The 25064-nt window shown below is 41.9% G+C and overlaps 1 long non-coding RNA gene across 5 annotated transcripts in view; it reads right to left on the reverse strand.

Moving 5' to 3' along the window:
• LOC138755734 (uncharacterized) overlaps positions 1–20190 on the reverse strand; it is a 94404-nt gene extending 74214 nt beyond the window's left edge. For all 5 annotated transcript variants that reach the window (XR_011352507.1, XR_011352509.1, XR_011352508.1 and 2 more), the window contains exon 1: positions 20074–20190. This is a non-coding gene — a long non-coding RNA (uncharacterized lncRNA). The remainder of the gene's footprint in view (positions 1–20073) is intronic.
• Positions 20191–25064: the final 4874 nt, after the last annotated feature.

Here is a 25064-nt window from a genome sequence, read left to right on the forward strand (position 1 = left end):
GAGACTGCGGCCAGGGTGGATAACCTCATCCATGACCCACCGGCCGAGGGTAAATACCCTGCCCTCAAGAACCTCTTTTTTGGCACATTCGGTCTCTCCCCACAGCAGCGTGCCTCCAGACTCCTGCATCTAGACGGGCTAGGAGACAAAGCACCGTCAGCCCTGATGGATGAGATGCTGGCGCTGGTGGAGGATCATAAGCCCTGCTTCTTGTTCCACCAGAATTTCTTGGAGCAGATGCCCGAAGTTATTCAGCACCTATGGACTCAATGCGAGTGGCAGCCCCAGCAGACACCCTCTGGCGAATCAAAAGAGAAAATGAAGCCACCTTCAACCAGGTCACCCGCCCAGGGCCCAGCTAGTCACAGCCCCCTCCCACCCCCAGCACAAGCTGGAGGAGCACCACCCCACCTGGTGCTTCTACCACCAGTGGTGGGTGGCTCAAGCTTGTAAGTGCAGGCAGCCCTGTACCTTTCAGGGAAATATATCATCCAGTCGCCATTGATGACTGCGGCGGCTGACCACGCGAACAGCTTCCTGCATGTGACCAATAAGTCCACCGACCAGCGTTTCCTGGTGGACACTGGAACGGAACTGAGCGTCTTACCCCTGACCACCCTCAAGACCCGCACCCGAGCATAGGGTCCCACCACGCAGGCAGTCAACGATTCCACCATCAAAACATTCGGCATCTGCAGGGCGCAGTTCTAAATTGGGAAAGACAAGTTCCGCTGGAGGTACGTGCTAGCCTCAGTGGGTACTGCGCTGTTGGGGGCTGACTTCCTCAGAGCGCATGGCCAGCTGGTGGATGTGAAGGGCAAACCACTAGTCAATGCTCGCACTTTCCACTCAGTCCGCCTCAAAGCCACGGAAGACTGCAAGCCGGAGATAGCTGCCATCACTGCTCCCATGGTCGAGTACTCCAGCATACTCGATGAGTTCCCCACGATCCTGCAGCCGCAGTTCACCGCTGCCATGCCCCAGCATTGGGTCTTTCACCACATCTCTATGCAAAGCCACCCGCTGCACACCAAGGCCAGGCGACTACCACCCGAGAAGCTACAGCTGGCCAAAGAGGAGTTCTCCTGCCTGCAGGAGTTGGGGATTGTCTGTCAGTCTGACAGTCCCTGGTCCTCCCCTCTCCACCTGGTCCCCAAGTCTTCCTGGGACCCTGCGGGGATTATCTACGTCTGAACGACGCGACTACACCGGACAGGTATCCTATCCTGCACATTCAAGACTTCACAGCAAACCTGCATGGCCCCCAGGTCTTCTTGAAAGTCGATCTGGTATGGGGCTACCATGAGATGCTGGTAAGACCACGATCGTCACCCTGTTTGGGCTGTTTGAATTCTTGTGGATGCCCTTCGGACTTAAAAACTCGGCCCAGACTTTCCAGCGCTTGATGGCCGCAGTGGGCAGGGACCTGGACTTTGTGTTCATATACCTCGATGACATTCTTATTGCCAGCCATGACCACGAGGAGCACAAGGTCCATCTCTGCACCCTGTTTGCCCATTTGGCAGAGTCTAGTCTCATGGTCAATGTGGCCAAGTGCCAGTTCGCAAACAGGGTTGTGTGGTTGGTCGTGGATTCTGTTTCCGGGCCAAAGAACTCACCAGGTAGTGACAGTGGCACGCCGTACACCAACTCTGCGGACAATACCTGCAGATCCTCCTTTGGAGTTGTCCTGATGCCGACAAGGACCCAGGGCAACTCATCTGCCCATCTGGGATCAGCGAGGCGGGTCATGAGGGCCGACTTCAAGTGGTGGTGAAATCGCTCCACCAGACCAATAGCTTGTGGGTGATACGCCATGGTGTGGTGGAGCTTAACCCCCAGCAGGCTTGCCAACTGTGTCCAGAGGATGGACGTGAACTGGGCACCTCTGTCGCTGGTGATGTGTGCCGGGACTCTGAACCTGGCGATCCAGTGAGCAAGCAAGTTCCTGGCACACGTTTAGGTGGAAGTGTTCTTGAAGGGGATGGCTTCCGGCCATCTCGTGGTCTGGTCGACCAGTATCAGCAAGTAGCGCACCTCCCTGGACAGCCCACAATATCAACATGTATGTGCTGGAACCTTTCAACCACCGGGTCAAACTGTTGAATCGGGGCCTTTGTATGCTGGTGGACCTTGGAGGTCAGGCACTGCATGCAGCTCTTTGCCATTTGGGCTACCTCCTTCTTGAGCCCGTGCCACACAAACTGCTCTGCCACCATCCACACCGATGTCTTGACTGAGGGGTGTGCTAGATCGTAGACCATGCTGAAAGCCCGCAACCTCCACTGCGGTGGGACTACTGGGCGCAGTGAACCAGTGGAAATGTCACAGAGCAGCGTGTCTGGGCTGCCTGGCAAACAAATGTCCTGGAGGCGGAGCCCAGTAATGGCTGTATGGAGGGCCTGCATTGCTGCGTCTTCCCTCTGTGCCTGCATCAACTGGGTGTAGTTTAGGCCGGGGGCCAGGCTGTGGATTGTGGGTCGAGAGAGGGCCTCTGCCACGACATTGTCTCTACCTGCCCTGTGCCGGATGTTGGTGGTGAACTCCGACACGTAGGAGAGGTGGCGCTGCTAGCGAGCCGACCAGGGATCTTTGGCCATTGCGAGGGCCTGTGTGAGTGGCTTGAGAATGGTGAACATGGTGAATGGCCTGCCCTCCAGGAAGTACCGGAAGTATCGGATGGCAAGGTACAGGGCCAAGAGCTTCCTGTCGAAGGCACTGTACTTGAGCTCTGGAGGTTGAAGGTGCCTGCTGAAGAAAGCCAGCAGGTGCCAGTGGCCATTGACCCACTGTTCCAGCATGCCTCCAATGGCCATGGCTGAGGCATCTACTGAGAGCACGGTGTGGGCTTCTGGGTGTGGGTGGGCCAATAGTGTGGCACTCGCCAGTGCATCCTTTGTTGCTGTGAAGGCATGCTCCCCCTCTTCCGACCAAACCAGGACTTTGTCATTTGCAGCGATCATCGAGAATAATGGCCTCATGATGTGGGCTGCACCGGGGATGAACCGATGGTAAAAGTTCACCATACCAACAAACTCTTGCAGGCCCTTGAGGGTGGTGGGTTTTGGAAAATGACACATGGCTGCGACTTTTTCTGGTCCCGGAGCGACTCCGGTCACCAAGATGGTGTGTCCCAGGAACTGCAGTGTCTGCAGTTGGCAGATCTCCGCAACAAACTTGCCTCGCTGTCTCTCCTGCCACCTACGCACCGCAGTGCCCGATCAGCCCAACTGCCCAAAGAACTGGATCTGTCCGAATTCGTGTTTGTCCGGCACGGCCTCCACACTGTGTCCCTGCATTGCCCTTATGTAGGTCCGTACAGAGTCTTGCAGCGGTCCGGCAAGACCTTCACGTTGGACATTGGGGGTAAAAGCGAACTGTTTACGGTAGACCGCCTCAAGGCGACGCAGATGGACCTCACTCAACTTGTTCAAACAGCTCAGCCCAAATGCTGAGGCCGTCCACCCAAGTGGCAGGACGCGTAAGCCGGTTCTGGGTGGGGGTTGTGTGGCAGCGCACCTACTCATGGCGAACCGGCCCCGCTTGTACCGCCGCGTGGCAGGGCAGCCACAAAAAGATGGTGCCATCGGGGGACCTCCTTGCCTCGTGGCTTTAGCCTAGCGTGCGTCTCAGGCTGCCGTGATGATGTCACCGCCTGCATGGGGGCAGAGCTCACGCTGCCCTTAAAGGGGCGCACAGGGGAATTGAATAAAAAGGTAATTGAGACCCTCCAACGTGGTGGTTGTTAGTCTGCCGCTACAACTTCGGTTAATTTGTGTATATGTAAATATTTGTATTGTAATATGAATGCATGTATATTTAAGTCTGAATGAATGAGTGAATTTTTAAATGGTGTTCCAAAATCTGAAACACTTCTGGTCCCATGAATTTTGGATAAGGGGTACTCAACCTGTATTTGATATCTGGTGAACTTGTTTGAAACCAACAGAAAAACATGTCTGTAAGAAATGCAATTTTCAGTTGGCAAAAGATGCTTACATTTCTGGAAGAGAAGTAGAAGCTGGCTTCACTGAAAAGAGCAATGAGTATGACTGTCACTGCAGTGATTCCAGGATGTAGTTTTATCAATTGTGAACAAGACTCAGCATGTTTTGAAGGTAAGAATGGAAAAAAGAACAAGCAGTCCAATTAATTCAGATCAGCATGTTCTTCTGCTTTTATTTCACAGCTCACTTTTTGACATAACTTCTCACACAGAATTTCACTCAAAATGGCCAGCCAGATGGGGAAATATTTGCTAAAGAGGTGTTTTTGTTTTGGACCTTTTTTGCCACCACTCTCAATGCAATATTATACAGTATTTTGGCAGCAGTGCTTCTCATTTGTTATGACAATGTATTTCTTCATTGGCTTTATATCTTAAAATGAGTTTTCACGGAAAATCAAAATAATTGTGGTTTCTATTACTAGTGCATTTCTTGTTTAGGGATTTAAAAAAGTCACAAATCAGAAGGTAAATGATTTCTTATTTTTAAAAAGAAGCCAAAGAAATGTTGAAAAATTCCCAGGTTCGATCATATTACAATGCAGTTGACCTCATTAACCTAACAATTTGTTGGACATTCTCAGAACTGCTTCATAGAACAGAGAACAGTACACCACAGTACAGGCCCTTCAGCCCACAATGATGTGCTATCCCAACCTACTCCATGATCAATCTACCTCTTCCTTTCCTCCATTTTTCTAACCCATTTAAGTCTTTTAAATGTCCTTATTATACCAGTCTCTACCACCAGTTAGAAGTACATCCCTGCATAAAGAGGATCTCAGAAATTGAGTAAGGCTTTTCATTTCCTGACGTCAAGTTAAAAAAAAGTGCATGTATTTTGGAACATAGCAATCAGTTAACAAACCTTCAATTAAAACAAAAAGCTGGAGGAGGATAATTCTATTTATGACTTGAATCTAATGCTGCCCTAATTATAGTTTGTACACTGTAGTGAATTTTGATGGCATTCTCCATTTGACTATTAAGAATGAGGAGAATGTAAAGGGAGGATAGTGAGAAAAGAGGGGATATTATCATTGCTTTTGAGGGGGTGGGGTACAAAAAAATGTTTGGGAGTGCGAATTCCTGTCAGAGATTCCATTTTTAATCAGGGTATGTTAGGATGGATGCAGGTAATTCTCCTGAGGTAAACTGGGTGGCTTATTATTGTATGTTAATTAGTCAATTAGAGTGTTATTTAAGCACATTTTTAAGTTTAACAGAGAATCCAAAACCTTCTGAAGTTTCTTGTGAGGTCTTTTTGAAATAAGACAAGAAGGTAATTGTAGTTTAGGAGAATAATTAAAAACTCATGGAAATGCTGCAGTTGAAAGCACTCGACAATAGAATCAGAATTTATTGTCATGAACAAAGTCACAAAATTCATTGTTTCGCTGCAGCGATCACATAAATCATCTTACAACAATGATTTTTTTAAAAGTGCATGAAAAGTATGGCAGAGTCTTTGATTCATTGATTATTCAGGAATCTGATGGCAGTGGGGAAGAAGCTGACCTTGTGCCACTGAGTGCTCATTATTTAGGGTCCTGTACCTTTTTACCAATAGCAGCAGAGTGAAGAGGGCGTGGCCTGGGGGGGTCTTTGAGAACAGAGGCTGCTTTTTTAAGACACCGCCTCATGTAGATGTCCTCGATGGAGTAAAGTCTAGTGCCTGTTATGTTGCAGGCTGAGTTAACAACCATCTGGAGTTTCTTCTTGTCTTGAGAGTCGGCACCTCCATACCAGGCAGTGGTGCAACCATCCAGAATGCTCTCCACAGTACACCTGTAGAAGTTTTTGAGATTCTTCAGTGACATATCAAATCTCCACAAACACCTCACAAAGTATAGATGGTGGTGAACCTTCTTTGTGATTGCATTGACATGGAGGCTCCAGGACAGATCCTTGGTGATGTTGACACTTAGGAACTTGAAGTCTTGACCCTCTCCACCACTGAGCCATTGATGAGGTCTGGATCATGTTCCCCTGACTTCCTCCTGAACTCCATACTGTTGTCCTTGGTTTTGCTGACATTGAGCAGAAGGCTGTTGGTGTGACACCACTCAATGAGCTGACCTATCGTCCTCCTGTACACTTCTTCATTGCTGTTTGTGATTCTACTGGCAACTGTGGTGTCATCGGCAAATTTGTGGATAGCATTGGAATTATGCCTGGTCACACAGTCACAGGTGTATAGTAAGTAGGGCTAAGCATGCATCCAGGTGCACACCTGTATAGATAATCAGTGAGGAACAGAAATTGCTTCCAATTCGTACTGCCTAAGTCAAGGATCCAGTTGCAGAGTTGTAGTTTCTTGACCTGCAGTGAGGGAATAATGGTATTGAAAGCCGAGCTGTAGTCTATAAAGAGCAGCCCTATGTATGAATTGCTGTTTTTGTGGTGATCCAGAGCTGAGTGGAGAGCCAGTGATATTACATCTGCTGTGGGTTAATTGCGTCAATAAGCGAATTGCAGTGGGTCCATATCTTTACTTAGGTATGTGTTAATTCTGGCCATGACCAGCCTCTCAAAGTATTTCATCACAGTACTGGACGGTAGTTGTTGAGACAGCCATGCTACTCTTCTTGTGTATTGAGATGATTGATACCCTTTTGAAGCAGTTGGAAACCTCTGACTGTCACAATGAGAGGTTGAAAATGTCCATGAACGCTCCAGCTAGTTGGTTGGCACAGATTTTCAGTAACCTGCCAGATAGCCATCAGTGCCTGACGCCTTGTGAGGGTTCACCTTCTTGAATGATGTTCTGATGTTGCCCTCAGAAACAGATATCACTGGGTCCTCAGCCTTTTCAGGGATTCTAGCAGACGCAGTTTGGTTCTTCTTCTCAAAGCAAGCATAGAAGGTGTTCAACTCATTGGGTAATGAAGCATCACAGCCATCTATTGGTTTGCCCTCGCTTTGCAGACTTTAATGGCCTGAACTCCCTGCCATAGCTGCTGTGTATCTGTCTCTGTCTCTAATTTCCTCCGGAATTGCCACTTTGCTTCAGAGATGGCTGTCTGCAGGTCATACCTAGACTTGTAAAGATCTCGATCCCTGGCTTTAAACACCTTTGCTCTCATCCTGAACAGATTGCGGATTCTCTGATTCATCCAGGGCTTCTGGTTGGTGAACACCCATAGGTCTTGATGAAGTTGGTTGCACCTTTTGGATATTCATTCAAGCCTATTGGTCCAGTCCACCAATTCAAAGCAGTCCTGCAGACGTTCCTCAACCTCCCTTGACCATACTTTCACTGTCTTCACTACTGGTGCTGTGGTCCTTAGTCTCTGCTTGTACGCTGGGAGTAGAAGTACAACCAGGTGATCTGACTTGCTGAAGCATAGTCATGGTATGGTTTGGTGTAGACAGCCACTTCTTTTGGCTGTCTGCACCTGCTGCAGCCCTGTACTCGCTACAATGCTATTGTGCATGTGCGAGTCCCCAAGAAGCGCTCTAGTTAAAAAAAGGAGACAGAGCTTGGTTGGTGGTGAATGCCATTTCCAGGGTTTCCTGTTATACATTGTACTGTTGAATTTAACAGTAAAGCATTCATCTGAGGTTACCGTTTTGTGTTTGGTTATTCGATGCATCAACAAACACTTGGTAAGCATTTTTCACAGTGGTGTTGCAGTGGTCCCCTGGTCTCGCATATGAAGACACTTTTTCAGGTCGGCCTGATTGAAGACCCCTACAATGACCGGGGAGACATTAGGATGTGCTTTGTCATGGCTGTTAATCACAGTGCTCAGTCCCTCCAGTGCCAGCTTGATGTTAGCCTGGGGCAGAATATACACGACCAGAATGATGGCAGTGAACTCCTTTGGCAGGTAGGATGGGTGGCACTTGACCGCCAGATGTTCCAGGTCCTTTAAATCTCCTGCGATGTTTAAATGGATTGAGGGTCTGCTGTTTGCGATTCCATTGAAGTTTAAATGGCCCGATCGCTAACTGTTTAAAACTCACGTAGTGTTCAACTTGCATGAGTGCCGGCTGTTTAAAGGACCCAGGGTCTAACAGAGATTGCCAATTCTTCCAATTCAGGGGTCTGCAAGTGATTTTAGGATATCCTTATTCGTGGGTGAATTTGATTTTATGGGCTCTGGTTTTGGATTGAATTTTAATAGTTTTGAATAGGAATATTAGATAATTTAATAAAGAGTCACTACTATAAAGTAATAGGTTCATTTCTTGAAAAAAATAGGGGATTATGATGGACAAAAAGTTGAACACAAATTTCAGATTTGGAGTATCACGTCAGAAGTTGGAGAAACATTAAATGAACTTTTATTGAATTTAGTATGCTTAATCATCTCATGTTTGCTGACACATTGCTTTAGTTCAACTGACTTAAAAATGTTTTGCCGCTGATTTTCATTTGCATTCTGCATCTGGTGACTCTCATGTCAATGTCCAACAATAATCGGCCGGCATTGATGGATTCCAGTTGCCCTGATATCGCTTGTCCATGGTCACAATGTCCTGGTGAAACCTTTCACCATGTTCGTCACTGACTGCACCAAAATCAGTCGGGAAGACGTCCAAGTGCGAAGGCAGAAAATGAATTTTCAGTATCATGTTGCATTTCATGGTTTCATATAGTTGAAGGAGAATTAAAATGTGACAGAAAATCACAAAAAATAGGATATATCTAAACAAAAGTGAAAGGAAAATTTTAAGGCGATTTCCATGATCAGCAGCCCAAAATCTATAAAACACACCCAAAAGTGTTCAGAAAACAAAATCTTGTTGACAATAAAGTCCGTTTCTTTGTTGGATAGAGACTTAAAATGCTAGAATCTGGAGCCAAAAAAACCCCAACCTGCTGGAGGAACTGAATGGGAGAAAAAGAATGGTCAACGTTACAATTCTGAACCTTCCATCAAAATTAAACATGCAAAGGGGAGTTGGCCAGTATAATGAGGACAGGATAGGAGAGGTTGGACGGGGCCAGTAGGGGATTGGTGAACCAGAAGAAGTAAAGGATGATGCATAGGAGACTTCAAATGTTGGAATCTGGAGCAACAACCTGATGGAAGGACTCAGTGGGTCAAACAGCATCAGTGTGGAATGAAGAATGGTCAATATTTTGCAATGGAACCCTTCATTAAGTTTGGGAGTGCAGAGGGGAGATAGGCAGTAGAAGGAGGAAAGAATGGGAGGGATTGGACAGTAGCCCTGAGGAGTTTAGTAGACCAGGTAGTAGTGAAATAATGGACTGATAGGAAGGTGGAGGCAGTTGATTGGCAGATCCCAGACAAAGGGAGAGTCAGGCAAGAGAATAAAAGGTCATGTGGGGGGGGGCATGGCAAGATGGCGTAGAGTCTAGACCTCTCTGGCTAGACTTTTAAATACCCATTTTTTAACCCTTTGTTTTCAAATTTAAACTTTTAAAATTTTAGTTTAAAGTATTAAGGAATTATTATGGCCACTAATGGTAAAAAGACTAAACCTCAAGTTCATAAGAAGTTACATTTTCGAAGTGCTGAAGATTTGGCACCTAGACGACTTGATACAGCCCCAGGCTCAATCTCTTCATTGTCTAAACCCCAAAGATCGCCTGTGGGGGCTGAAAAAAAATCTATTGCTCACCAAATGAAGGATGGCGCTGGAATTACCCGTTCTCTGGAAGAAGATGCGTGTTCCCAAGAAGTGGACCCCGATTTGGAAAGACTTTCGATTTCGATTGAGGGAGCACGCAGGAAGACGACTCCATTGTTGGAAATGCATCAGGTAGCATTTCAATCTGAAGAAATTGTTTTTCTTCGTGAATTGATGAAAAAACAACGAGATACGGGGGGAGACCAGCGGCGACTCCCTGAGGAAGTCGGGGTGCCGTCGCTGGGAGACCAGACTCGCAGTAAAACTTTTAAAATTCCTTCTGTTGAGTTGCAGCAGGAGCTGCAGTTACCTTGTTCTGCCACTATATCAGAGAGAGCAGAGCTGACTTACATTGTATGCAATTATTCAAGCTGTTATAAAACCTTTGTTGACATCTCAAATGAATGAAATGGTTCATATGAATGCTGGTATACGTTCAGAATTAAATATGGTTAAGAGACGTGTGGATTCATCTTATGAAGAATTAAAATTTTCAGACTGCTTTTTGGACTGTAAACAACAAGTGACTTCTAGTACAGAAAAAGTGTTGAAGGTCGAAAAATCAGTCATAGAATTAGGAGATCGTGAGAAGGAGCTAGAAAGAAAAATAGATTATTTGGAGAATCGAAGCAGAAGGAATAATGTGAAAATTGTTGGTTTGCCAGAAGGTATAGAAGATTGGGTTCCGTGAATATTAGGGCAAGAATTTTTCTCTGGGGGATTGGCACTGGAAAGACCCCATAGAGCTTTAAGAAGAACACCCTCAGCTGGTCAACCACTGAGACAGGTAATAATTCGATGTTTGAGTTATTTGGATAGAGAAGCAAATCTTCGACTTGCAGAACAAAATACGAGACGACAAACCCCATTGTTGATTCAGAATAGCAGAGTCTTTTTTTTAATCCTGATCTGAGTCAAGAGGTCATTCAACGTCGATGTCGATTCAATCCAGTTAAAGAAGTTTTGTGGCGTAAAGGTTATAAGTGTACTTTTCATTACCCTGCAGTGTTGAAGGTGTTTTCTGGAGACTATCAATTTTGGTTTTTTGAAACTGATCGAGAAGCAATGATTTTTGCTGATTCATTGCCAGATATAAGAGGACAAAGACGTAGCCCACCATTATCTCCTAAAGAAAAATCTGGTTGCTCTGGAAAAAGAAGAAATGGCAGAAATGGGAAAAATGGGAATGGAAAGAGTCTACCTCTTTATGAAATGGGATCTTCGAGATTGGAATCTTCTGGATGAAAAGAAGAATTTTCTTATTCTATTTTTTTTGTTATTATGATATTTTGATGTTACTGACTGTTTGGCTGGGGAGGGAGAGATCTGCACTATTATCTTATTTATTGACTGTTATATAACATAACATATAACAATTACAGCACGGAAACAGGCCATTAGGCCCTTCTAGTCCGCACCGAACCAAACACCCCTTTCTAGTCCCACCTCCCTGCACAATGCCCATAACCCTCCATCTTCTTCTCATCCATATACCTGTCCAACCTTTTCTTAAATAATACAATTGACTCCGCCGCCACTATTTCTCCCGGAAGATCATTCCACACGGCTACCACTCTCTGAGTAAAGAAGTTCCCCCTCATGTTACCTCTAAACCTCTGCCCCTTAATTCTTAACTCATGTCCTCTTGTTTTAATCCTTCCTCCTCTTAACGGAAATAGTCTATCCACATCCATTCTGTCTATCCCTTTCATAATCTTAAATACTTCTATCAAATCCCCTCTCAACCTTCTACGCTCCAAAGAATAAAGACCCAATCTGTCCAATCTCTCCCCATACTCCAGATGCTTAAACCCAGGCAACATTCTGGTAAACCTTCTCTGCACTCTCTCCACTCTGTTTATATCCTTCCTATAATTAGGCGACCAGAACTGCACACAGAACTCCAAATTAGGCCGCACCAACGTCTTATACAATCTCAACATCACCTCCCAACTCCTATATTCCATGCAATGATTGATAAAGGCCAGCATACTAAAAGCCTTCTTCACCACCCTATTCACGTGAGTTTCTACCTTCAGGGAACGATGTACCGTCACTCCTAAATCTTTCTGCTCTTCTGTATTCCTCAATGCTCTCCCATTTACCACATATGTCCTATTCTGATTCTTCTTACCAAAATGAAGCACCTCACACTTAACAGCATTAAAATTCCATCTGCCATTTTTCAGCCCACTTTTCTAAGCAGCCCACTTTTCTAAGCAGCCCAAATCCCTCTGCAATCCTAAGTTCTTTACTAGTCATCAGCCAATGGTGGGTGACACATATCCAATTTTTGTTTATGAGATTTTCTTTTTTTTTTCTTTATTTTTTAAAAGTTTTTACTTTGTGATTCTTTTTTATTGGAGGGCCTATACACGTTGATTTGAGTTTTTAGATAAAGATATTATTGGTATTTAGTAATAATAGTTGATATGTCAAAGTTGAGGTTTGCTACTTTTAATGTTTGAGGATTAAATAGTCTGATTAAATGTAAGCGAGTCATGGCGTATATTAAGAAAATGAAAATTGATATGCCTTTTTACAAGAAACACATTTGAATGTGAAGGAAAGCATGAAATTAAAAAGAGACTGGGATGGGGATGTATATTCTTCTTCATTTAATTCTAGGGATAAAGGTGTAGCAAATTTGATACATAAAAATTTATCTTTTGAATTATAATCAATGGAGGAAAAGGCAGGATGTATTCTTAAACTGAATTGTAAGATTTTTAGTGAATTTTGGACTTTACTTAATATTTATGCCCAAAATACAGATGATGAAGTATTTATTTCAGATGCATTTTTATGTTTGGGTCAGGCTAATGATAATATTTTAGTTGGTGGTGATTTTAATTGTGTTTTGGAAAACCAACAAGGTCGGGTCAGATACAGCAATGAGCTCTCTGAACCCTTCTCCATTAACAATGGCGTGAAGCAAGGCTGTGTTCTCGCACCAACCCTCTTTTCAATCTTCTTCAGCATGATGCTGAACCAAGCCATGAAAGACCCCAACAATGAAGACGCTGTTTACATCCGGTACCGCACGGATGGCAGTCTCTTCAATCTGAGGCGCCTGCAAGCTCACACCAAGACACAAGAGAAACTTGTCCGTGAACTACTCTTTGCAGATGATGCCGCTTTAGTTGCCCATTCAGAGCCAGCTCTTCAGCGCTTGACGTCCTGCTTTGCGGAAACTGCCAAAATGTTTGGCCTGGAAGTCAGCCTGAAGAAAACTGAGGTCCTCCATCAGCCAGCTCCCCACCATGACTACCAGCCCCCCCACATCTCCATCGGGCACACAAAACTCAAAACGGTCAACCAGTTTACCTATCTCGGCTGCACCATTTCATCAGATGCAAGGATCGACAATGAGATAGACAACAGACTCGCCAAGGCAAATAGCGCCTTTGGAAGACTACACAAAAGAGTCTGGAAAAACAACCAACTGAAAAACCTCACAAAGATAAGCGTATACAGAGCCGTTGTCATACCCACACTCCTGTTCGGCTCCGAATCATGGGTCCTCTACCGGCACCACCTACGGCTCCTAGAACGCTTCCACCAGCGTTGTCTCCGCTCCATCCTCAACATCCATTGGAGCGCTCACACCCCTAACGTCGAGGTACTCGAGATGGCAGAGGTCGACAGCATCGAGTCCACGCTGCTGAAGATCCAGCTGCGCTGGATGGGTCACGTCTCCAGAATGGAGGACCATCGCCTTCCCAAGATCGTATTATATGGCGAGCTCTCCACTGGCCACCGTGACAGAGGTGCACCAAAGAAAAGGTACAAGGACTGCCTAAAGAAATCTCTTGGTGCCTGCCACATTGACCACCGCCAGTGGGCTGATAACGCCTCAAACCGTGCATCTTGGCGCCTCACAGTTTGGCGGGCAGCAGCCTCCTTTGAAGAAGACCGCAGAGCCCACCTCACTGACAAAAGGCAAAGGAGGAAAAACCCAACACCCAACCCCAACCAACCAATTTTCCCTTGCAACCGCTGCAATCGTGTCTGCCTGTCCCGCATCGGACTGGTCAGCCACAAACGAGCCTGCAGCTGACGTGGACTTTTTACCCCCTCCATAAATCTTCGTCCGCGAAGCCAAGCCAAAGAAAAAAAAGGAACCTTTATTAGATAAATCTCTGAAGAAAGTTAAAAAATTCAAGATGGCAATTCAGGTCCAAGCATTGATGAAAGATCTTAATTTAGTAGATATTTGGAGACATCTTAATCCGACAGAGAAAATGTTTTGCTTTTATTCATCTCGACATGAATCGTTTTCAAGGATTGACTTCTCTTTAGTATCGGCACATTCACAAGGGAAAATACAAAAAGCGGAATATAAAACAAATTAATTTTTTTTGAAAGAAAATTCTAATTCTGTTCAAAGTAAGTTTGTATTATGGGATGCTATGAAAACCTATTTGAGAGGACAAATAATTAGTTATACTTCTAAAATAAAAAGGAATCAATTAAATCAGAGTCTTGAATTAGAGAAACAGATCGATGAGTTAGAAAAGGAATTTCAGAAAGATGCTACAGAAGATCAGAAAATAGAATTGTCTAGGCTGAAATTGAAATATAATACTTTGCAATCTTATCAATTTGAGTATGTGATTAATAGAACTAAACAACTGTATTACGAATGAGGAGAGAATGCACATAAGGTATTGGCGTGGCAATTAAAGAGAACAGTTATCGAGGACTATTAATGCAATTAGACGGAATTCTCTTATTACTTATAAACCTCGTGAGATTAATGATGAGTTTTATTCATTTTATAAAAAGTTATATACATCTGAAGGAAAACAGGAAACTGGATCAATTGATCTTTTTTTATCACAGTTGAATTTACCGATATTAGAGGATGGAGATATACGGGAGTTAGAAGAACGATTTACTGATTCAGAAATTAAAATGGCTATGCTGGAAATGCCAAATGGTAAATCGCCTGGTGATGATGGATTTTCGGTTGAATTTTATAAAATTTTTTATGATGATTTATCTACAGTGTTTGGGGATGTATTACATCAAGTTGGTGAACATTATGAATTACCTGAGTCTTGTTCTAGTGCTTTAATTACAGTAATTCCTAAAAAAGATAGAGATCCTTTGAAAGTATCTTCATATAGACCAATTGCATTGTTAAATGTAGATTATAAAATGATAGCTACAATATTAGTGAATAGATTGGCTAAATTTTTACCGAAGTTGATTCATATTGATCAAACAGGTTTTATAAAGAATAGATATGCTTCAGATAACATTTTGCGTGTGATTAGTTAGATTAATAGATTTTGACAATCTTTAGATTATCCAATGGTGATATCCTTAGATGCAGAAAAAGCATTTGATAGAGTTGAATGAAAGTTTTGTTTAAAGTTTTGGAGAAATTTAAGTTTGGTCCTTCTTTTATTGGTTGGATTAGGTCTCTATATAGTAAACCGGTAGCAAGAGTATTGATGAATGGTTTGATTATGGAATCTTTTAAGTTAACTCGATCAACTTGTCAGGGTTGTCCTTTATCACCAGCTTTGTTTGCATTAGTGATTGAACCTTTAGCACAGTTGATAAGACAAAATACACAGATACAAGGTTTGAGAGTTTTAGATGAGGAGTATAAAATTAATTTATTTGCTGATGACGTATTGGTGTATTTAATAAACCCAGCTCAGTCACTTTTGCATTTGAAGGAATGTTTAATACAATATGGATGTCTTTCTGGATATAAAGTTAATTGGGAAAAAAGTGAAATATTACTGGTAAGTGAAGATTATTCAGTTTATAAAAATATTATTAATTTGAAGTGGACTGATCGAATTAAATATCTGGGTATAATTTTGAATGTTAATTATCAATCTTTATATAAATTAAATTATGCTCCATTAATGAAAAAAATTAAAACTGATTTGATTAAATGGAAAGATTTACCTATTAATTTAATGGGAAGGATAAATACAATTAAGATGAATATCTTTTCATGTATACAATATTTGTTTCAATCTATTCCGTTATTTACTTGTTAAATTTTTTTTTGAGATTTAGGGAGTTTTTATGGAGGGGTAAATTTTTGAGAGTAGCTTTGAATAAATTAACTTGGAAATATGAGTTAGGGGGATCACATTTACCACATTTTCAAAATTATTATGAGGCAGCCCAACTTAAATTTATCAGTTCATTTATGGATTTGGTACGGCCTCCTAGTTGGGCTAAAATTGAGATGTCAAGTATTTCTGAATTTGAAATACATCAATTTTTGTTTAGGTGGAATATAAATTTATTACAACAATATAATGTGCCTATACTAAAACATTTAATGAAGTTATGGATAAAGAAAAATAAAATGATAGGCTCTAGGGGTAAATTATTGGCTTTGACTCCATTGTATAATAATCAACTTATTTCTTTTTCAATACATAATCAAAGTTTATTGCATTGGGGATTTAAAGGTGTGAAAAATTTGGGAGATTGTTTTTTCATCAGATGAGGGAAGATTTTGGTATTGATAAGAATTCTTTATTTCTTTATTATCAAATTCAATCTTTGGTAAAATGTATGTTTGGTAGAGATATGATTTTACCTAAAATGACTAAATTTGAGACTTTTCTTATGAAGGTACCAGAGAAGGGTTATATTTCATTTATGTATCAAATATTACAGGATGGTATGGATAAAAAGGGTTGGGATAGATCTAAAATTAAATGGGAAGCAGATATTGGTTTTATTTTTTCTGAAGATGATTGGTTAGATATCTGTTATGATAGTGTAACTAGATTGATAAATCCTCATTATGCAATGATTAATTACAATTTTTTACATCAATTATATTTGACACCTGAAAAATAAAAAAAATATGGTTTAATGAATCAGATTTTTGTTTTAGATGTGGTGATACGGTTGGAACTTTTTCTTCATGCTGTTTGGTTATGATACAAAAACAATCTTTTTGGAAGAAAATTCAATCATTTTTAGAATATCTGTATAAGATTAAAATAGTTTTAGATCCAACAGTATTTTTATTGGTTAGTTTACAATCTATGAAAGGCTTGGGATTAGATAAATTCCAGCTTGCTTTTGTATATTTAGCTTTATCTGTAGCGAAAAAAAATGTATTGCTAGTACGTGGAAAGATACAATTATGATTGATATTAATAGATGGCATAATGAGATTAAATATTGTTTAATAGTGTAAAAAATTACATATGTTTCACATGATAATTATAATTTTTTAATTAATAAGTGGTTGTTATACTCAGAATATTTACATTTCAATTTATATTGATTAAATTTTAATATGTATATTTAACTTTTTAAAATATTTTCTTTTTTCTTTTTTTATGGTTCTCCTTAGGAGAGTTGGCTGAAGGGGGGGGGTTCTTTTCTTTTCTTTTTTCTATATATATAAAAAAACGTTCATGTTCATGTTTAATTGCTGTATATGTCATATATTATTTGTTTTTTGAACAAATAAATAAAGTTTAAAAAAAGTTTAACTAACATAATGTGTCAGCATCATTTTGTGATTCAACATGCTAAATTCAATAAAAGTTCATTTAATGTTTCTCCAACTTCCTACGTGATACAGCAAATCTGAAGTTATCTTTGGCTTCAGGAAGCAAACCTTTAGAAAAAAAATGGTTGCCCACTGTTGGTGGAAACAAAGTGGAGATGGAAGGGGGATGAGAATGATTTGGGGGCTGGTTGGGAAAAGGGATGAAAATGATGTGGGGAAGGGAGCAGAATGGAAGTAGCTGGGAAGAAGAGAGAGGGGATATTACCAGAAATAGGAAAATTCAACATTCATATCATTGGGCTGTCAACTGCATAGGTGGAATATGATCCAACTTGATCCTTCCCCTTGAATTATTATGCTGTTTAGTATTTGGTCCCATCTGACAGATGAAAGCCTCAACAAATCTCTTTATTACAGCCACAGTATGTTTAATCATATTGGTTGGATAGAGAATGTTTCTTTAATATTGATTGCCCTTAAGGAATTGATGGATTTGTGGCCAAGTTTGTAGATGATACAAAAATAGGAGAAGGAGCAGGTGGTGTTGAGGCAGGACTGTGTTTGCAGCAGGACTTAGACAGGTTAAGAAATTGGGCAAGGAAATGACACATGGAATACAAAGTAGAGAAGTCTATGATCATGCATTTTGGTGGAAGGAATAAAGGTGTGGACTGTTTTCTAAATGGTTAATGAGTTCAGAAATCAGACGTGCAAAGATTCTCTGAAGGTTAACTTGTAGATAGAGTTGGTGATAAAGAAGGCAAATGCAATGCTTGCATTCATATCAAGAGGAATAGAACCTAACAGCAGAGATGTAATGTTGAGTCTTTATAAGAGCAAGCTCAAGTTTATTGTCATCTGACTATACATATACAACCCGATGAAACAATGTTTTTCTGGACCATAGTGCATACGCATATACGCTAATCACAGTACATCAGAATCAAAGTTCAGATTTATTGCCAGAGTACACGCTTGACATTACATACAACTCTGAGATTCTTTTTTCTTGCGTATATAATCACATAATTTCTTAAAGATAGAATTCAAAATAAATATATAAACATCTTGGATTACAAGATACATGTTCATCAAACTCACAGCCTGAGGGAAGGAGCTTTTTCCCAGTCTTGCAGCACTCATTTTGAAGCTCTTGTACCTCCTCCTTAATGGTAGGGGGTCAAATATACTGTGTGCTGGATGGAAAGGGTCTTCTACAATTCTTTAAGCTCTATTTAAGCAATGCTTCTGGTAAACATCATCAACAGAGGAAAGGGAAACCCCAGTGATCTTTTCTGCCATTTGGATGATCCTCTGTATTGACTTCTGGTCTGATACTTAGCAGCTATCATTTCACACAATGATGCAACCACGCAGGACCCTTTCAAATGTACTCCTGTAAAAAGTTGTCAAGATTACTGAAAGGACTGTCTAGGGTGGGCGTAGAGAGGATGTTTCCTCTGGTGGGGGACTCTGGCACCAGAGGACACAGCCTCAGAATACAAAGCTGTCTCTTTAGTACAGAGAGGAGGAGGAATTTCTTTATGCAGAGGGTGGTGAATCTATGGATTTTATTGCCATGGATGGCTGTGGATGCAAAATTATTGCATATATTTAAGGTAGAGGTAAACAGGATCTTGATTAGGAAGGGAATCAGGGTAACGGGGTCAAGGCGGAAAATAGGGTTGTGAATCAGCCATGATGGAATTGCAGGGAGGACTTGATGGATCAAATGGCCTTATTCTGCTCCTCTCTCTTATGGCCCTTGATTAATCAAAGCTTTTTAACACCGGCTGTCTTGACAAATGAAAAGAGAGGCTGCAATCACTTAGTCATGTGGGACATGCATCCAATGTGCGAAAGGCTCAGACGTCTCAATTAATCTTTCAGCTTAAGATTCAGATCCATGACCTTCCCGCAGGTCATCAGTTTGAAATATTACCCCCTTCGCCACAGATCTCCCTCACCTGTTGAATTGTTAGTATTTCTCTTTACATTTGAGATTTTCATCTATTTTCTTATGCTTTTTTCTTATATATTTTTTCTTTACTTCACTTGCCATTTTCTGTTTGTGCCCTCCCTTTCATTCTTGATACTTTTGGGCTACTGCAGTCTGAGCTCTCAAAGACTAGTTTAAACACTCCCTTTTTACCTTATTTCCCATGTCTATTCTTCAGCATCATGTGTGTCATCGCAATTGCAGCTTACAGTGAAATGATGCGGTAATAGAGTGTGAGCTAAAGAGAGAGTGACCGAGGTGTAGCTTTCATTTCTGGATTGCCCGCACTCTGCTGGATGCATATCCACAATTCAAGCAGAGCAAAAAAATAGATCCACTCCATTGTGCGAGAGTGAATGAGAGAGAGAGAGAGAGAGAGAGAGAGAGAGAGAGAGAGAGAGAGAGAGAGAGAGAGAGAGAGAGAGAGAGAGAGAGAGAAAGAGAGAGAGAGAGAGAGTGAGAGAGAGAGAGAGAGAGAATATAAAAGAGAGCGATAAAGGGAAAAACAAAAGGATTTTTTAAAAGACATATAATTTTTTTAAAATTTAGACCTACAGCACTGTAACAGGCCAATTTGGCCCTAGGAGAGTCCAGGCCACCCAATTTACACCCCATTAACCTGCTTTTTTGAAGGATGGGAGGAAAACGGAGAACCCCCCCCCCCCCCGAGAAAACCCATGCAGACATGAGGAGAACATGCAAACTCCTTACAGATAAGAGGGATAGGGAGAGAAAATAGCAAATGAGAAGAAATAATGTTAGATTCCAATTGAGAAGTGAACTCAAAGAATGAAATATGGTGAAAAGTCCAAAACAGATAAGAAGAAATTCAGGGCAAGTTATCAAAGTCAGAACAAGAGATTAAATAATTGACACGCACTGGTTATACAGAGAAATTATAAAGAAACTTCACATTCAAACAAAGAGAAAAGAATTTTTAAAAATGCTTACTGCAAAATTTTATGCTGGAAAAGAAACTTCTTCAGTTGCTGATTATAAGTTGATCCTTATTGTTTTTGTAAGGAAAATTCTTCATTCTGACTGCGCCACCATTGGAAGCTGGGTCACGGCCACAGCACTGGAGAATGACTTTAAGAGAGTCACCTTGAGATACGATGAATGCTTTTTGCCAGCTGGTTACAGTCTGGCACGAGCAAAGCACAATGCAAGATAAATAAGCACTGTCAAGCTTAAATACAAGACAATTTATAACTCTGTGGGTAGGCTAAGCGAGTAAGATGAACAAGATCAAAACACTGCTGATATTCCAATGTAGGATCTCTCGTCTTTAAAATCTGAAGTGATATGAATCTGTCGATGATTTTTAAAAAATATGTCACTCCACATGCCAGCAGGTTTAAATTTAAAGCTTTTAACAAGGTGTCCCTGCATGTTACAGCTGGCAACTACATGTTAACAGGAAAACAGCGTAGAGACTGACAGCAATAATTGCAGGTAACACAATATACTCTTCTTACAACAGTTGCTGGATAAACTTGATTATAGATGGGTATTTAGGTTGCCAAAAACATGAAAGTATTGTTTTTGTGATACAGGAAATTCATTATGGCCAGGTTTGCGGATGATGCAAAGATAGGAGGGGCAGGTCATTTTGAGGAAGTATTAAGTGTGCAGAAAAAACTTAGGCAGGTAAGGAAAATTGGGCAAGGAAATGGCAGCTAGAACACAGTGTAGAGAAATGTATGATCATGCACTTTGGTGGAAGGAACAATGGAGTAGACCAGAGGTGGACAATGTTGCTTAACCCAGGAGATTCATGATAAACTTCAGATGTTTGAGAGGTGCAAGACATGAAAAAATATTACATGCACATTTTTAATCTTAAATGCATATTTTGTTACAAAAAATTATATAAATATTAAGAAATACATGTACGTAATAAAATTTATTCCTGCATGTAGTTTTAAAAACTGCTGATTTGTATTTTCTTCAATAATCAAAATTATTTGCGTACCAAATAATTTCAAAATCCTGACTGATTTTCTGTGGAAATCTCTATCCAAGGAAGCAGTAGAATCTGCCTCATTAAATATATTTAAGACACAGCAAGATAGATTTTTGTATCACCGGAGAATTAAGGGTAATGGGGGAAGGGCAGAACTGGGTTCACGGCCAGATCAGCTGTGATCTCACTGAATGTGGGAGCACACTCGACAGGCCGGATGGACAAGTCCTGCTCCTGTTTCTGTTGTGTTCTCTTTGGGAACGCTCCTGCCACTGGTTTCTGGGAACAGAGGCTGGGGGATGGAGCGGTCTAACTTCTGCGCTGCCTGGTGCTGACTTTCCATCCAGTGGTGCCAGGGCTTACCCTTGGCCACTGACAGGACCATCACTGCTGCTTCCAGCTCCAGCTCTGTCCTGATGGTGCCTGGATGTGGTCCTCTTTGTGGCGCCCTCCAGGCTCTCCTCCTCATCTCTGTCATCTTACTTTTCCCTGCCAGAGTGCCTCTGGGGCAGGCTATGCCTCACCTCAGAGCTCTACTGATCTAGCCCTGGCTTCTTGACCTCTAGTGCCATTCCCTGCAGAGAATCCTCAGCTTTGTCTGACACTCCTACCGCACACCCCACGTTGGCAGTGCTCTGCTGTGGTGTGGCCCAGCCTGAGTGAGGAGAACCTGATTCCAGTGTGCACTGCTCGCTCTGCTCCAGGGGCCATTCCTCTAGTGCCTACTGCCTCTTCCCTCTCCTTGTCCTTGTCATTGCCCGGGCTGTGATCATCCCAAGATCACCTGATCTGGTTTCAGTGATTTGGAGTATCCCGGGACAGTTTCGGGAGTGCTGGTATCTCCTCCAGCCAGCATATTTCCACGAGAAGTGCATTACATGTCAAAGAGTCACATGTGACCCGCGAGCCATGGTTTAGCCACCCCTGCTGTAGATTATTTTCTAAACAGGCAACATGTTCAGAAATCTGAGGTGTAGAGAGATTTGGGAGTTATCGTGCAAGATTGCCTAAAAATTAATTTGCAGTTAGAATCGGTGGTAAGGAAGGAAAATGCAATGCTGGCATTTATTCTGAGAGGGATATAATATGAAAGCAGAGATGCAATGATGAGACTTTAAATGGTAGTGCTCAGACAGCACTTGGAATATTTGAGCTCCTTATCTAAGGAAGGATGTGCTGGCATGAGAGATGGTCCAGAGGCATTTCTCTAGAACGATTTCTGGAATGAAAGGGTTATCATGTGAGAAGTGTTTGAAAACTCTGAAGCTGCATTTTCTGAGGTTTAGAAGAATGAAGGGGAATCTCAATGTAACTTATCTGAATAGTGAAAAGCCTGGATAAAGTGGATGTGATGAGGATAGGACTACCACTATATGAACTAGGCCATTGCCTAGGGTGCAGACCTCAGAGGGGTGCAGTCAGGTTGGCCAGATGTCCTGTGTGAAATGTGAAAACGTGTACTTACTTTATTAGTCAACATCCTGCGGTCAATTGGCTGGCTGGGCGTGGCCATCTTTATTCTTTTGCGCATGTGCGAGGGTCAGCTAGTGCATGCACAATGGATTTGAGTACTGTGGCTGGCGGGCCACCGTGCTTTAGTCAACGTCAAGGGGAGAACTGTGTGGCAAGCTTTGAAGGTAGGCCAGAATGATGGCGCGTTGGGGGAGGGGGAGAAGTGGGCCAGTTGGTATGGGCCTACGATTTTGAGGGGGCCTCCTCCTCCTGGTAGAGCCGGGGGTGGGGGGGGGGGGAAATGAATACAGATAAAATATAGATAAATAAATTCAGGTAACTGTAAACAACTTATATTTGATTTATTATATGTACCTTGTTGTGGTGGTCACACATATAAAAATATACAATATATTTTCCCACTCTTCTCATTGTTGCCACAATGCTCGCATTTCACACACATTGCTTGGGAACAAAAGATCATGTCTGCCTTGCTATCGAGCAGTAGGTCAATAGAGCTTTGCTTCCCCCATCAGTTTCTTCATGCTCATATATTTGTTGTGTTGTGTAATTTGTTTATAATAGATATCTGCATTGATCCTGTGCACCACCCACACACACTCATGACACAACATAACTTTTTAGTAAATTTCAGGAAACTTGGCTTTAACAGCAGATAAATCTATCACTGTGAGTAGTCAGGCCTGTGAGTAGTTTCAATGCTTATTGACAAAAGATACATTATTATGTTTTAAACTAATTGTTACATTATTAGCTTTATTGTTTATTACTGTCTCTTGCATTTTATACATTCTTGTTTTTATCTTTAGTTAACTGTTAATGCAAAATATTTTTACGCTAATATATTTTATATTATGTTAAATATAATAGAGCTGCAAAATTTGTGAGAATCTTCTAGGTCAGTAATTTTGCCTAATTCTTTCTTGCAATTTAAAATAAATTTAGCAATTTCAAGTTTTGTGCTTTTCTTTTTTTCTATGAAACACCTGTTTTTGAAAATCAAAGTTGGCAAAGTTGGGGGAGGGGGGGCTGGTGGGTGTGCAAGTAGTTGGCCTTGCCTAGGGTGCAAAATAGTCTGGGATAAGGATGTTTTCTATGGTGGGGAGTCTGGGATCAGAATACAAATGCTTCCCTTTAGAAAAATAGGAATAAGAATTCCTTTATCCAGAGGATGGTGATTCTGTGGAATGTATTGCCTTGGATGGCTGTGGAGGCCAATCATTGGGTATACTTATGATGGAGGGTAGATAAGTTTTTAATTAGGAAGGGAGTCAAGGGTAACGGGGAAAAAGCAGGGGAATGGTGTTAAAAAATACAGTAAATCAGCCACAGAGGATCGATGGTGGGGGGAGGGGGGTGGTGACTCGATGGATTGAATAGCCTAATTCCACTCCTGCCTTATGGCCTTGTATCAATGTTACTAGTCACCATTAAACACATTAGGTTGGAAAATTCTTTGACAAAATTCTGAGGTACTTTAGATATTCTTGCCAGTTGTCTGAGGAGTTTCACCTCAATGTGTAGTCAGATAGGTCTTTCAAAGTAATTTTGAGGTTTTCTTTCCCTCTGTTTATACTTTTCTATCAGTCTATTGGCCTTCGTACATTACCTTAGGGTTTTGAGTGCATTGCAGGGTAAAGTAAGAGAATGTCTATCATATGTAGCCTCTGGGGCATTTTGTTCACCCTTAAGATGTTTATAAACAGTCGTCGGGATAGGTGGCAAGAAATGCCAAAGCCAATATGTTAGTAGCGACCTGGATTTTCTGCCTCTACTAGTCTTGCAACATAGAAGGAAACCATTTAATCCATGTTTGTTCTCGCACTTAATTTCCTGGTGCCTGTTTGGTCTCACAGGCCACCCCTTACCCCTCCAACTTCAGCCCAATGTTGGGATGAAAGGGAAATTCTATCAAAAATGGTTAAAGAAGTTGTATCTGAATTCTTTGGAGTTGAGGAGAACAAGGGGAAACTCCGCTGAAATGGTTCCAAGGGGGCATGAAAGATTAGAGGATGAGATGTATCCACTAATGAGAGGATTTGAATGAGAGGGCATGGTAACGAGATTTGGGATATATTGGTTAAAACCGAGTGGTGCCAGAACTTCTTTCTGCCACGGATGGGGACTCCCTGTGAATTCTTGACTGTGGAGGCCAGACCATTTGGGATATTTCAAAAGGAAAGAGGTACATTTTTGATGGATTTGGGAAATTGAGAGCGGGAAGATCACCCAAGATCACATTGAAAGATGGGCCAAACTTGATAGGTCCGGCGACCTACTGCTGCTCCTGTTGTCTCTAATGTTTTTTGGTTCTCCTGCCCCTGACTGACATTAGGGGTAACTTACAGGAGCTAATTAATGGTCTGTCGGAGGTGGGAGGAAATTAGAATGCCTGAGATAAACTCCGGTAGTGAAAGGGAAAATGCAGAAACTCCACACACACACAGCATCTCCATTTGATCAACTCAACCTCTTCCATTCCATGGAAAACAAATTGAGTCCA

The sequence above is a fragment of the Narcine bancroftii genome, chromosome 2 (genome assembly GCF_036971445.1).
Source record: "Narcine bancroftii isolate sNarBan1 chromosome 2, sNarBan1.hap1, whole genome shotgun sequence".
Taxonomy (NCBI): Eukaryota; Metazoa; Chordata; class Chondrichthyes; order Torpediniformes; family Narcinidae; genus Narcine; species Narcine bancroftii.